Raw genomic sequence first — 14,775 nt, forward strand, 5'->3', positions numbered from 1 at the left:
TATCGTGGTGCAGCGGTAGCGTTTTTGCCTCACAGCAAGAGGTTCTCCCGTTCTATTCTTGGCTGGAGTGCGGGGAGTGCCTTCTGTGTGGAGTCTGCATGTCCTCCCTGTGGTTGGGTGGGCATTCGAAAGACATGCGTAAATGGGCGTGCTTTCGTTGAAGGTTGAACGTCGAGCTGGCACCTCGGTGTTTGTGAAAATCTACTGCCAATCATTAGCAGACCGGTGTTCCGCTGTGGTGACCCCTAACCGGGAAAAGCTGAAAGACAACAACATGAATGTCAGATGATAAGAGGATGCACAAATTTACAGTTCTGGTAGTACCACCCATTAAGAAATGTATATTGTAAAGCCAAACCCAAGAAGTTAGGGTCAGATGATGAAGACTATCATTTGCTGTGGTACTGAAATAATAAAGGTCAGTAACAAAAAGGTATGTTTTCTAGATGTTTTGCTTACCTGCAGAAGGAGGCAGATCATATTGGTGAGCAAACTTGTCTAGGCAAGGAGTGCTAGGAGCTTCACTGTATAAAAATATCTGATACACCTTTATCAGAAAAGTATGCCTTTAGACCTATTCCCTTGTTAGCATTTGCTAGTTTCAGAGTTATAAATAGGTGGAAATTTGCACCATATTCCAGCATACTGCACTTGTTACATAAATAAGGTTTATGCTGGTGTTGCCATATCCCTGTAGCGGACTCCTGGCATATTTTATAGGCATGTCCAAAACATCTTTGATTTTGGGGAAAAGTTATTGGCATGTTAGGTGGACCACCCTCTCTGTTTTTGCTCTAATTGCATTCTCCACTTGTTTGGATATTTGGGTTTAATGAGTCTTTTCACAGATTTGAATGGACAAAAAGTATTCAAACTGTTTCTCGTGCCAATGATGATTGCAGCTGTGTAATTGGCACAGCTTGGAAAACTGCTGTTACATATATTAGTGACTGGACTGATGAGATAAATAATATTAGGCAAAGAACAAATAAAACATGTTTAGGAAGGAAAGTGTCAATCAGCTCTAAATATAACACAATCCCTATTGAACAAGATAATACCACTGACAACTTTGAAATTCTGGGGAATTTTGGATACAAGTATTCGGCAATCTGAGGATTTAGAGCGTATAAAAGAAAATTAAGAAAAAAACAGAAAAGAGAAGTTCATAACAAATAGCAAGGAAGAAAAATAAACTGATAAATGTCTGTAAAGCAAAGAGAATACATACTAAAAAGGACGCTGCTTTGTTCATAGGTTCATAAGTTCATAGGTGTGTACTAGGCTAATGGCCTTGTAGCCTATACAAGCCTTGCCCATAGAAGTGCTCTGACATCGTGCTGCCTGACATTAGTTCCTAGTGCCTCTATCAAGTACAGCCACTGGAGTGATCTCCAGAGTGAACTTTCTATTACCCATCCACTCATCAAGATTTCTCTTGAAGAGGGACAGCGAGGTGCTCTGCTTGACATGTATGGGAAGTCTATTCTAGAGCATGGGCAGTCTCTGGGTGAGGAACCTGTCCTTACAGCATGTTCTGTTGATTGTGGTAATGAGGTTTAGGTCTATGGGGCATGTGGTGTGGAGGGATTGGGATTTCTTTAGATGTAGCATTTCTAACAGGGCTTGGTCAGACATGGCTTTGTAAGTCAAGCAGAGATCGCCTCTAAGTAGGCGAGTCTTTTGAGTCTATCCATGTAGGACATTTGCTTAATGCCTAGGATCCTCTTCGTGAGGTTCTTCTGTGGCCTCTCCAGCTGTTGCAGGTGTCTAGTGAGGTACATGCCAAATGGGGTATTATACTCTATGATTGCTCTAATAAGGGAAGAGTAGAGATAAACGATGATCTCTTTCTTCCTGGATGCAAAACCCTTGGCAATGAGATGTGCCACACAGAAGGACTTTCTGACTACAGTGACAATATGGTGGTCGAAGGAGAGATTGCTGTCAACCTGCGTCCCCAGATCTCTTATAATGCCTTCAGTGATCAATGGGCTCCCATTGATGTAGTAATTTGGGGGAACTGAGTTTTTACCAAAGGGGATGATGACACATTTTTTGGTGTTAAGCTTAAGGCCATAGTTTTGACACCAGTCATTGGTCTAAGTGAGGCCTTTCTGTAGGATGTCTGCATCACTTGGGGAGTTAATAATGGCTCCCAGCTTGCAGTCATCTGCGAACTTGGTCACCCAGAGTCCCTTTGTGTTGGCCTGGACTTCTGAGAAGTAGATTCCAAACAGGAGAGGAACCAGGACCAATCCCTGTGGGACTTCACACATGACTAGTTGGCAGTCTGACTTGGAGTTGACTACTTTTACACTGTGTCTTCTGTCTGTGAACCAATTTTCAACCCACCTAGTGATATAGGGGTTGATGCCTAGTTTGGTGAGTTTATCAAAAATTCCTGAGCGAGGAATGGTATCAAAGGCCTTGGCCAGATCGAGGTAGGCTGTATGCACTGCCTTACCTTCATCCACAGCCCTGGTGACTGACTCAAATAAGTCAACCAGGTTGAGCAGGCATGATCTGCCTTTTACAAAGCCCAACTGTGTGGGGTCCAGAGTTTGGAGATTTCCTTTATCTTTGTTAATCAGGTCCATAATGATGTGCTCCATAGTTTTACATATGAGACTCATCAGGCTAATGGGGTGATAATTCCCAGGGTCTGTAGTCGCTCCCCCTTTATGGCGAGGGATGACTGTATCAGTGCACCATTCGGTAGGGACAAAGCCTGAGGTGAGGCTGTGACAGAACAGGGCACACTAATGTGGTGCAAGTTTGCTTTGTAGTTCATGTAGAACACAGCCAGGGATATTATTGGGTCCCATGCAAGCTGTATTCTTGGCCTTGGACAATGCAGCTTTAAACTGTGCTACAGTAATGCTGGATGCCTGGCATTCTTCTGGTATTTTGATTGGCCCTTTAGGGGGAGAGGGGGGTAAAGTTGGCACTGAATCTGTCAGTGAACTAGGTTGGCAATATCTGTTGGCTCAGTATAGAAGGTAAAAAGCCCAAAATATAAACTAATAAGTAAAAAACAGCACACATGGAGCTGGAGAGCAACTGATGCAGATGAAAAATTTAAATGATGTCACCAAGTAGAGTTCAAGCACAAAGATTTATTCCACACAAAAAACTCAGGTTATATGCACAAGCTTTCATCCCTGCTCAGTCAGGAAATTCGTCAAAGTGATTTAGTTGGTCAGATACACTTAATTTAAATACCTGAATGGCATATGATCAATCCTAAAAGCATGCCCTCCCTTATTTACATAACTAATAGGGTTTACATAACTAATAGGGTATATCTTAATAAATGAATAAATACACTGTCTTATACATAAATACAATATAATAACTAAAACATACTATTTAATTTTAATATAAAACATATAAAACTACTTCTATATAAAATTCATCTTTCCAGAGCTTTTAGTTTTAAAAAAACATGCAAGTGAAAAACTGTTATTCACTCCTGACCATTGTAGGTAGTTCTTAGCTTGTGGGGGGACATATGCTAACATCGTAATGTTACAGTGGGAGAAAAAATGCTTATTTAATTCAAACCGTTTCTCCCACTGCACATTATATGAGATTTTTGGATGACATTTTTATGTATTGGGAGTGGCCAGGAGATTATACCTGAGTTCCTAGGATATTTAAATGGGTGTACCCCTTTTCTAAAATTCACACATATGGTTGGAGTTGGTGAAATACCATACCTAGATGTGAGGTTAATGAAAGACAGAGTATTTAAGATTTTTAAATCTGAAATTTATCGAAAACCAACACATTCAAACAGCTTTTTACATTTCAATTGTTCACATCCGTTTAAACAAAAGAAAGCCATAATAAAAGGTCTGCACCGATGGTATCTGAATCTGAAAGTTTTTTGGATGAATGTGACCATCTTAAAGACATTAACTAAGAGATTAACGATGCACCACACCATAAAACGTATCTCAACGATTTATTCAGAGCTGTATCTCAACAAGACAAAAAACAACAAACAACGGATTAGCGCTTTCAGCTATCAAAGCCTTCTTCAGATCCACATTCAAAAGCCACATCTCAATCTAATATAAAACATATAGCAGCCAATGACAAAAAACATGTAAACAAGCTGCTTTGCTCTAACCAATACAAGTGCTTATACAAGCACTTCATCATCCAATGTGTTTCGTTATTCTAATTAGCTTTGACTAGCAGGTTAAGATGGAAAATATAAATTAGACTTCGCTTTCTCAAACATCATTGGTCTCAGCTAGCAAATGAAAGCAGAAATGTAAATCAGACTCTACTTGCTTAAAAATTATTGGTTTAATTTAAACATTAGACAAAACCTAGCTTTAACTAGCAAGTTAGGATGGAAAATGTAAATTAAACTTCACTTTCTCAAACATCATTGGTCTGGGCTAGGAAATGAAAGCAGAAAAGTAAATCAGACTTTGCTTGCTTAGAAATCATTGGTTTGTGTTAGACATTAGACAAAACATAGGGAACTTGTATCAAAAAAGTATTCCCTATCGCTTTCATAAGAATAAAAACCAAATTATTCCAAGTTCACTCATCAAAAAGCGCGATTCTATAAAGACATCTTAAAGACATTTTCCAGAAGAGGGGATACCCTAATAAATGATGTGATGTTAGAAGTGGTAAATAAAAGAGAGAGGGGGCACTTTAATAACACTGTTATGCAACCCCAGGTTCAAGAGACCCAGACAAAATTTTGAGATATCTGAGGAGAGGAAATTTAACAGTGCATTCATTACAATTTTTAATAAAAGCAGTAAGAGTGTAGCTGACATTTTGTTTAAAAACTGGGTGGTATTAACTAATAATAGAGATACCAGAAATATAGTGGGTGAATCTCCTACCATTGTATATAAAAAGGGTAGAACTATGAAAAACTTTTTAGAATATACACAAGTGAATCCGCAAAATGGATGCATGGGAAAATGTGGTGCATGTAACTATTGTTGTTATATTCATGAGGGTAGTTCACATAAAATTAACAATATCATTGTGAAAATTACCAGTAGATGTACATGCACAACAGGGAAAGTGATATATTGTGCTGTTTGCACAAAATGTGCATGTTTTTATATAGGGAAAACAGAGAGGAAACTAAAAAGCAGAATTTATGAACATGTAAGAGTGATATAAGGAACAAAAAGGAAACAAATGCCTTAGCAAGACATAATATGGAGTATCCTGACCATAGTTTTAAATTTGGAATATTGGAGGTAATAACACCAGATATAAGGGTGGACCATGGGCATTAATACTAGAAAAACAAGAAGCCCTATGGCAACTAAGGATGAACTCCCTACAATGGCCAGGACTGAATGACCGTTTTTCACTTGCGTGTTTTTTAAAACTAAAAGCTCTGGAAAGATGAATTTTATATAGAAGTGGTTTTATATGTTTTATATTAAAATTAAATAGTATGTTTTAGTTATTATATTGTATTTATGTATGAGACAGAGTGTATTTATTCATTTATTAAGATACATCCTATTAGTCATGAAAATAAGGGGGCGTGTTTTTAGGATTGATTATATGCCATTCAAGTATTTAAATGAAGTGTATCTGACTAACTAAATCACTTTAAAGAAGTTCCTGACTGAGCAGGGATGAAAGCTTGTGCATATAACCTGGAGTTTTGTGTGGAATAAATCTTTGTGCTTGAAATCTACTTGGTGACATCATTTAACTTTTACATCTGCATCAGCTGCTCTCCAGCTCCATGTGTGCTGCTTTTTACTTATCAATATAGAAAGTACCATTGTGCAGTAACTCAGAGAAAATCTGGGTATTGCCATGGAGGTTCTTGATATAACTATAGAAGGCTTTGTGATTGTTTTTAGTGTCTGCCGCGATTCTGCCTTCATAGCTGGCTTTAGAGGATCTGATGAGGGATTTCAACTTTTTGTTGAAGCTAATAAGGGAGTTTTTCCAGTCTTGGGACTTCACCTTTTTCTGCAGCAGTTTCTTCCTTCAGTTGTGGAGTTCATTAATGGCTGAGGACCACCAGATTGGCTTCCTTTTTTTGGAGGAGAGCGTCTTGGTTCTGTTGAGTGTGGCTAGTTCCATGCATTTATGTACATGTTCATAAAGTGCATTAGTGTATGATTCGGCAGTTATGCAGCTATTTTCCATTGGCATGGGTGCCATGAAGTTAGCCACCTCAGTCCAAAGTCAGCTATGGAGAAGTTTTTCAAGGCAGTTACTTATTGCAGGGGGTATAGATTTCATGGGTGATTAGTTTATGGTTGGATTTGACCAGGGAGGGATTGACTATTGGTGTAGAGCAACAGTCACCCACATTAGTAATAACCGGGTCAAGGATGTTGCTTCCTCTAGTGAGGCTCAAAATGAGCTGGTCCAGAGCATTGGAAATGATGAATTCCAGGAAGCGTTGGGCCAGTGTATTGGTGCTTGAGTAGTCTTCCCAGTTGATGGAGGGGTAGATGAAGTCTCCTAGTATGAGAGTGTTGGGTTGGACCTTGATAGATTCCGGGGTGCTTAGGAATGTGGAGTGAGAGTCAACGGACATGGTTGGGGACCTATAGCAGGCTATAACCTGGATCTCGCCATCTTACCCAATCTTAGTAATACCTGAAGTATCTCAGATGCGTTATGCTGGGCTACTAGTCTGGAGGTGTGCATATCCTTTATGAATATGGAGACACCACCACCTTTGGAGCTTTGGTCCATGTTTTGGGGCTGAAAGGTGTGGAATGAGTTATAACCTGGAAGTGCAGGGGGCTTTCTGCTGCTTTATACCGGGTCTCCATTACAGCACAAATGTCAATGTTTTCCACTATGAGGAGTGCTTCAAGCAAGTACATCTTGAAATTTAGACTTCTAGCATTGAGCAGCATGACCCTCTTTATTTATAGCTGTTACAGTGGTAATTTGGTCTTTGGAACACCACCTAAAAAGGCACTTTATAGGTGGCAAGAGCCTTGGCCAATACCCGGAAACTCATCGGTGATAGATGCAGGACATCTCTGGCACAACATTGAGGTCTGTCATTCATGTAATCCCAAGCAGACAGATACTGTATCCCCTTAGAATGACACCAGAAACTTAGCCAATTGTTGAAGTCAATCATTTTTTGTTTGAACTGCAGTATCATTCTAGGTGAGAATAGGATACTGCTCAGAGCTAGTGTCATACCTGTCTGGGCCACATAATCCTAGAGCTCCACCAAGTCTCTTTACATGTAGTCCAGGGAGGTGCATCTCAGGTCATTCACACCCACATGAACAATGACAGAGTCATACTTGTACTTGTTGTGGAGTGACCTGAGTGCGTGTGTCATGTGTTCGATTCTGGCACCTGATAGACAGCTGACTGTTACCTTTTCCTTATTCAACCTAGTGAGTGGGACATCTGTGTGCTTCACTATTGATTCACCTATGATTAGTGTATTGGGCAAGATGTTTAGCCTTAGGGGCTTAAGTTGAGGGGCACACTGTGGAGGTGAGCTATGTGTCCTGTGGTTTGTGCTGTGGTGTGGTGGTCGAGTGCATTTCTGTCTTGGAGGTCTCTGCTGTTTGTGTAAATTTCTAATGAGAGCCTCTGTGAAGGTGGGTGTGTGGTTTGTGTTTTTATGTGAAAGCTGTGATAGTGGGTGTTCTGAAGGGCTATGTGATCCATGTGGTGTGGTGCAGGTGTTGAACTTCTCTTGACCAGCTAGTCCTGTCTTGGCTGGAGAGTGCATAACTTCCACTTTGGTGATATAAGTGCATCTCTCACAAGTCTGAGTGTTGGGAGGTAACAGGAGAGGGATATCTGTGTACATGAGGCAGTTGCTACTGTGTTATGTAACATTCAAATTATAGAGAATTATAAAATTTTGCCATCAGAAAACCTTCAGTCTACAGAAAAAGGCATCATTTTTCCAAAACAGAAGGTAGAAAAAGAAAAAGAGGCAAGGGGCAGGTGAAATGAAGAAATCAAAATTGAACATGGAAGGACTGAAAAACATTATTGCAATAAAACAGAAGAGAAAGACAGACATTGACAACATGTCTCAGGCTGTTGATGTACAAAGCCAGCTGGATTAGAAATGTATTCTTGCAAATGTAATATACAATGAAAACAGTGGGATTAATAAGAATAATGGTGATGAAGATCATTCCTTTGTAACAACTGATAGAGCAGATATTACTGAACAAGAAGTTGAAGATTCTCCAGATCTGGTCAGAAAAGATATTCTTGTAATTAGAGATAACAATTATTAGAGAAACTGATACTTATCTTTGCAGAAGATAATGAACATAGAAGAGTGTTATGCTTTCCAGGAGCAAAAATAGATGATGTGAGCCAAGCCTCAGAATACCTTAATGTAAGGAAGTACAGCTCTGTTTTTATTCATGTTGGTACAAATGATCTCATCTGCATGGGCTCAAAAATTGTTAGTAGGGAACTTACGGCCCTCTTAGATAGTACAGCTTGAACAAGTGTTAGGACTTATTATTTACAAATAACATATATAAAGGAGAGTCAGGTCACCACGAATGAAAAGATTTTTTGAGGTAAAATGTCCTGTTTTAAAAACTGAAAATGTGTAGAGCATGAGATAGGATGGCTTGCACTTGTCAAGACTGGGGAAGAGAATTTTTGAAGCAGATATTTTGCAGTATTTGACAAACACAAATTAGGATTTTTGAAGGTCAAAAATGTAACAGTTCACAGACAGCAACATTTGATGCATCTCTGATGGTTTTTAATGCTAGAAGCATTAATAATAGTTTTTATTAGAACATTGCTAAATTCCCAGATGACTGATGTTATTGTTTGTGAAACATGGTTAAAGAACAATGCCTGGAAACTTAAGTTCTGTCAGGGTATAAATGTTTTTACTGTAACAGACATTCTGACAAAAACAAATCAGGTGGAGGTGTTATGATAGGGATTAAAGATAGATATGAGACCTGTGATTATGTAGGTTCATAGGTAGGTACGAGGCTATCTGCCCGAGGGCATTTATAAGCCTAGCCAGAGTGTGTCGGCTTTCGCTGCCCCATTGATTAATTAACTGATCCTCTGTCAAGCAGAGCCAATGAAGTGATCCCAGGGGTGTATTTTCTGTTACCCATTCACTCATCAAGGTTTCTCTTAAAGAGTGTTAGTGAGGTGCTCTGCCTGATGTAATTTGGAATTTTGTTCCAAAGCATGGGGAGTCTCTGTGACAGGAATCTATCCCTCCAGCATGTTCTATTTATTGTTGTGGTGAGGTTTAGCTCACTAGAGCACGTGGCTCATAGTGACTTGGATTTCTTTTGGTGGAGCATGTCCATCAATTCTGAGTTGGACATGGTTTTGTAAGTCAGGCAGAGATCACCTCTGACTAAGCGATATGCCACTGAGTACAGCTGGAGTTTTTTCAGTCGGGCTGCATAGGACATATGTTTGAGGCCAGTAATCCTCTTGGTGAGGTATTTTTGTGGTCTTTCCAGCTGTTGGAAGTGTCTTGTGAGGTACATCCCAAATGGGGCATTGTACTCTATGATGGGTCTAATGAGTGACGAGTAGAGGGGACACTATAACCTCTTTATTTCTAGATGTGAACCCTTTAGTAATTAGATGGGCCACATAGAAGGTTTTCCTAACTACTGTGGCAATATGATTGTCAAAGGAGAGATTACTATCTACCTGGGTCCCCGGATCTCTTATTACCTCTTCTGTATTAAGGGGGCTGCCACCTATGTGGTAATTTGTGGGTGTTTTGTTTTTCCCAAATGGGATGACTATGCATTTTTCAGCATTTAGCTTGAGGCCATGACTTTGACACCAGGTGTCTGTCTCAGTAAGGCCCTTTTGGAGGATGTCCGTGTCAGCTGGAGAGTCAATTATGGCTCCCAGTTTGCAGTCATCGGCGAACTTGGTTAGCCATAGTCCTCCTGTGTTTTCCTGTACTTCTGAGAAGTATATGTCAAACAGTAGAGGTCCCAGGACCAAGCCTTGTGGGACAATGCTTGTGACTGGTTTAGAGTCGGACCTGGAGCCCGCTATTCTTACCGTGTGAGTTCTGTCTGTAAGCCAGTTGGCAACCCATCTCGTGACATAGGGATTTATGTTCAGGCTGGTGAGTTTTTCTGTAATACTCAAGTGGGGAATGGTGTCGAAAGCCCTGGCAAGGTCAAGGTAGGCTGTGTGAACCACCTTTCCCTCGTCTATGGCCTTGGTGACTGTCTCAAAGAAATCAACCAGGTTTAGTAGGCATGATCTGCCCTTAACAAAGCCGAACTGGGTCGGGTCAAGTGTTTGGAGGTTTCCAATGTCTTTGTTAATGAGTTCCATGATGATGTGCTCCATAGCCTTGCAGATCAGGCTAGTCAGGCTTATGGGATGATAGTTACCAGGGTCAGTTGTGGCCCCTCCTTTGTGGAGAGGAATAACCGTTGTTGTGCAACATTCTATGGGCACATAGCTTGTGGAGAGGCTGAGGTTGAACAGTGTGTTTAGGTGGGGGGTTAGTTCATTCTGTAGTTCATGCAAGACGCAGCCTGGGAAACCATCTGGTCCCATTGACGCTGTATTTTTGGCTTTTGAAAGGGCTGTTTTCACCTGTGCGTCTGTGATTTTTGGGACACTACACTTTTCTGATATTACTGTGGGCCCTTTTGGGGGTGAGAGGGGGGTGAAGTTTGCACTGAATCTATCTGCCAGGATGTTGGCAATATCAGTAGGTTCAGTATATTTTGTGCTATTTTGCACTAGTTCAGTGCATATCTGCGAGTTGCCACTTAGATTCTTAACATAGTTAAAGAAGGCTTTGTGGTTATCTTTTGAATCCTTGGCTATTTTTCTTTTGAAGTTAGCCTTGGATGATTTCCCTTAGTTTCTTATTGATACTGATCAGGGATGTCTTTCCTTCTTGGGATTTGCTTTTTTTCTGAACTAGTCTCCTCCTTCTATTGTATAGCCTGTTTATTGCAGGGGTCCATCAAACTGGTTTCCTTCTCTTAGAGGAGTGAGTCTTGGTTTTGGTAGGGATGGCATGATCCATGCATCCTTGTAGGTGCTCATAGAGTGCATTTGTAAAGGTTTCTGCATCTTAGGCAGTGTTATCCTTTAGCGCGGGGGCTATGAAATTTGCCACCTCTGTCTTAAGTAAGGTGAAGTTTGCTTTAGAAAAGTTTTTTACTGTGGTTTCCTTAGTTGGGGGTGGTGGTGGTGGGGTGTGGACATCCAGAGTGATTAGTTTATGGTCTGATCTAACCAGTGCCGTGTTGACCTCTGGTTTGGAACACCTGTCTCCCATGTTGGTGATGACAAGGTCCAATATGTTTTTACCTCTGGTAGGGGAGTTTACCAGCTGATCCAGGGCATTTGAGTTGATGAATTCCATGAAGCGCTGGGCCTGGGAATTTGTACTCGAGTAGTTTTCCTAGTGAATAGTAGGGTAATTGAAATCGCCCAATATCAGGTTCATATATAACATGTTCAGTTATAACACCAATACTACAGACTGTGTATAACTGTGACAATAAAGACAACACTGGAACATATAACAATTGTTGGAGTGTATAGACCACCAAAATAGAGTGCAAATGACCTAGAGGAATTCATACATTTCTTGCATGATACTCAGGAGGAAAGAATTATAGTAGCTGAAGACTTAAATTTACCAGAAATAGACTGAAATAATATTGAATCTATGACATTAGTAAGGAAATTAATCACATCATATGTTCAGGAACAACAACTGCTTCAGATTTTAAAAAAGCCTACCAGGGAACTGAACATATTAGACTTTGTTTGTGTTCCTAAAGAAATTATTGTTACTTCATATCAGGTTTTACCACAGTCGATGTGAAGTGAGCACTGTGTTATAAAGGATACTTTGTTGCTAGATAATTCTGCCAAACTGAAATCTAAACCAGCATGCAGAGGATTAATAACAGATTATATGGAAGCAAAACAGTCACTATGTCAAACTAATTGGAGTGATGTATCCACTGGAAAACTGTAGAAGGAATGTGGGAAGTTTTGAAAGAGACGTTTGAATACAAAAAAAAAAGTTTACATCAGGATCTAGGAGCACAATGTCTGGAGGATACATTTCCACAAGAACAAGAAACTTGATTAAGGTGAGAGACAAAAAAGGATGTAAAAAATGGAAAAATAGAGTCACTACTTTGAAAACTGAAATAAATAGGCTGGACAAACAAATAAACATAGTGTGAGACAAGATCAAGAAAAACTTGAAGAAAATTTATATATAGGTAATGAGCATAATAAAAACATGTTATAAATACATAAGATGTAGAAGGGGTAAAGACATATAAATGGATAAACTGTGTGTAGATTCTAAAATGTATTCTCAAACACAGCAGATTATAGATGTATTTGTAAAATCTTATGCAAAGCTGTTTTGCACCAAAAAGGAGGTGACACACTGCCTTAGTGATATCCAGGTAACCTCAGATACTGAAATTAAATTAGATTATATTGAAAAAGAACTATGCAAACTGGATCCAAACAAAGCACAGGGAGGAGATGGAATTAATAATAATGACCTGAGAACAACTCAGTTAGAACTTTCAGTAGCATTATATCTGTTATTTACTAGGTAATATAAATATGGGGAGATTCTTTAAGGTTGGAGACCTGTACTTGTTAAACCTGCCTTCAAGGGACAGGGGAATTGGACAAACCCAGAGCCATACAGACCCTTAAGTTTATTTTCATATAGTGGAAAAATAATGGGGAAGGTAATACGGGATAAATTATTGTCAGAATTGGAAAGGTCCAGACTTGAAACCATTTATCAGCATGTATATGTTGAAAATAGATTTATTACCACCTATAACATGATGTTCTATAACAATATAATAACAGATATGAATTAAAAATTGTGTTGTGATGTAATTTATATAGATTTAACTTCAGCATTTGACATGGTCATACACAAAACACTAATCAATAAATTGGAACAAGTAGGTATTGCTGTACTCTTGATACAATGCATAGCTGCATGGCTTCCAAATAGGACATGGCAAGTATCATAAAATAATTGGACAGGTGAATTGGGAAGTTACAGTCAGGGTGTCCCACACAGCTTTGTCTTAGGCCCATACTTGTTTAGATTACATCTTTCAGATCTATTTTTTTCATCTGAGATGTTCTACAGTCTGTATGCAGATGACATGAAATTGGTTAAACTGATTGCATGTATTACAGAAAGGGCATGTCGGCAAAATAACTTGACTAAATTTGCCATTTGGGTACAGGAGAATAATATGCCAATAAATGCATCATAAACTAGGCATATAAAAGTTGGGAGACATAAACTGAAAGGTGAATAGTTCATATGGCACACAGTGATTGAAATTGTATATTCATTTAAGTACCTGGGTATGTGAGTAAATCCAGTTTTCAGTTTTTTCAAATCATATCAATGAATTGGTTAATGGCAGTTATAGAAATATAGGTCGTATAAAAAGATGTATAAAGTTTACAAAATCAGAAATTATGAAGTCATTGTTAGGCATATTAGACCCAAACTTGAGTAAAATAACAATATGGAAACCTTACAAGAAAACAAGCATGAGTAAACTGGAATGAGTACAGCGGAAATATACCAAGGCATCCATTAATGTGAAAATTTAAGTTATTATGAAAGACCAAAATATCTGAACTTTACAGTATCTCATTCAGATATTTAAGAGGAGACCTTATTCAGGTATATAGGGGATTTAGAGGCAACAACCTGTGGGAATGTTTGGAGTTATCAAAATGTAGTAGAACATCATGAGACAACCTATGAAGAAGATTCTATAGGAATGAGACATGTACTAAATGGTTCTCTGAGAGAGCAACTGATGCATTGAATAGACTACCAAATTACATTAAAGCAGGCACTAGCTTAGACATTTTTAAGAATAACATGGAGACTTATTATGGGAACAAATGCTTTGGTGTATTGGCAAGCTGCAGGGGCATTAATGCTTGAACTTAAAATATTTGTGTGGATGGATGGATTTATGTATCTTATTTAGACATTAGAACCATCACTTCTGACAGAAGAAACTGAACAATCATTTTGATGTACATTTAAGTAGAATATGGGCTCACACAAAAACTATAAACACTTCAATGTATTTATTGAGTTTTGTTTTTATTTTTCTGTTTTGTCTGGACAGTAGTGTTTGTGTTTAAATAACTAGAGGATATTTTTCTTTGGATTTCATTTTCTTTTTGTGGGGGTTTATACTAACATTTTTGAATTTGTTAATGTTCAAATTGAAACATTTTTTCTTGGATACTTTTGCATGCCTTTGTGAAGAAAGCTATTCATTGGTTTGTTAAAAAAATCTTATTGATCATTTTTTTACAGACTGACCTCCATGTTCTTTCTTCTGATACATATCTGTTTTTGTTTTTTTTTCTGTTTGCAAAATACTTTTTTAGTGTTCACAGTCTCCCAGTTCATATTTCTTACTTCATTAATTATATTCTTCTTCTTCTTCTTTTCACTCTCAGATAGTTGGATTTATTTCTTCATAGCATAATGCACATTTTCGAATTTATTTGTCTTTTTATATCCCACTGTGACATCCCTCCTCTGACCCAGTAATCAAGGAATCTCAGTCCTCACTAATGACACCAGTGATGGACATTCACTTGGAACAAAGATAGATACATACATACAGTATTTTCAGATGCAGCTCTCTACACCAAGCACAATTTCCCTTAAGAGCACACAGGGAATGGACTCCCATCCTGGGGATGGGTTTCCCTCTCTCTCACCAT

Source organism: Protopterus annectens, chromosome 2.part1, assembly GCF_019279795.1.
Source record: "Protopterus annectens isolate FY-2018-M chromosome 2.part1, PAN1.0, whole genome shotgun sequence".
In the NCBI taxonomy this organism is placed as follows: domain Eukaryota; kingdom Metazoa; phylum Chordata; order Ceratodontiformes; family Protopteridae; genus Protopterus; species Protopterus annectens.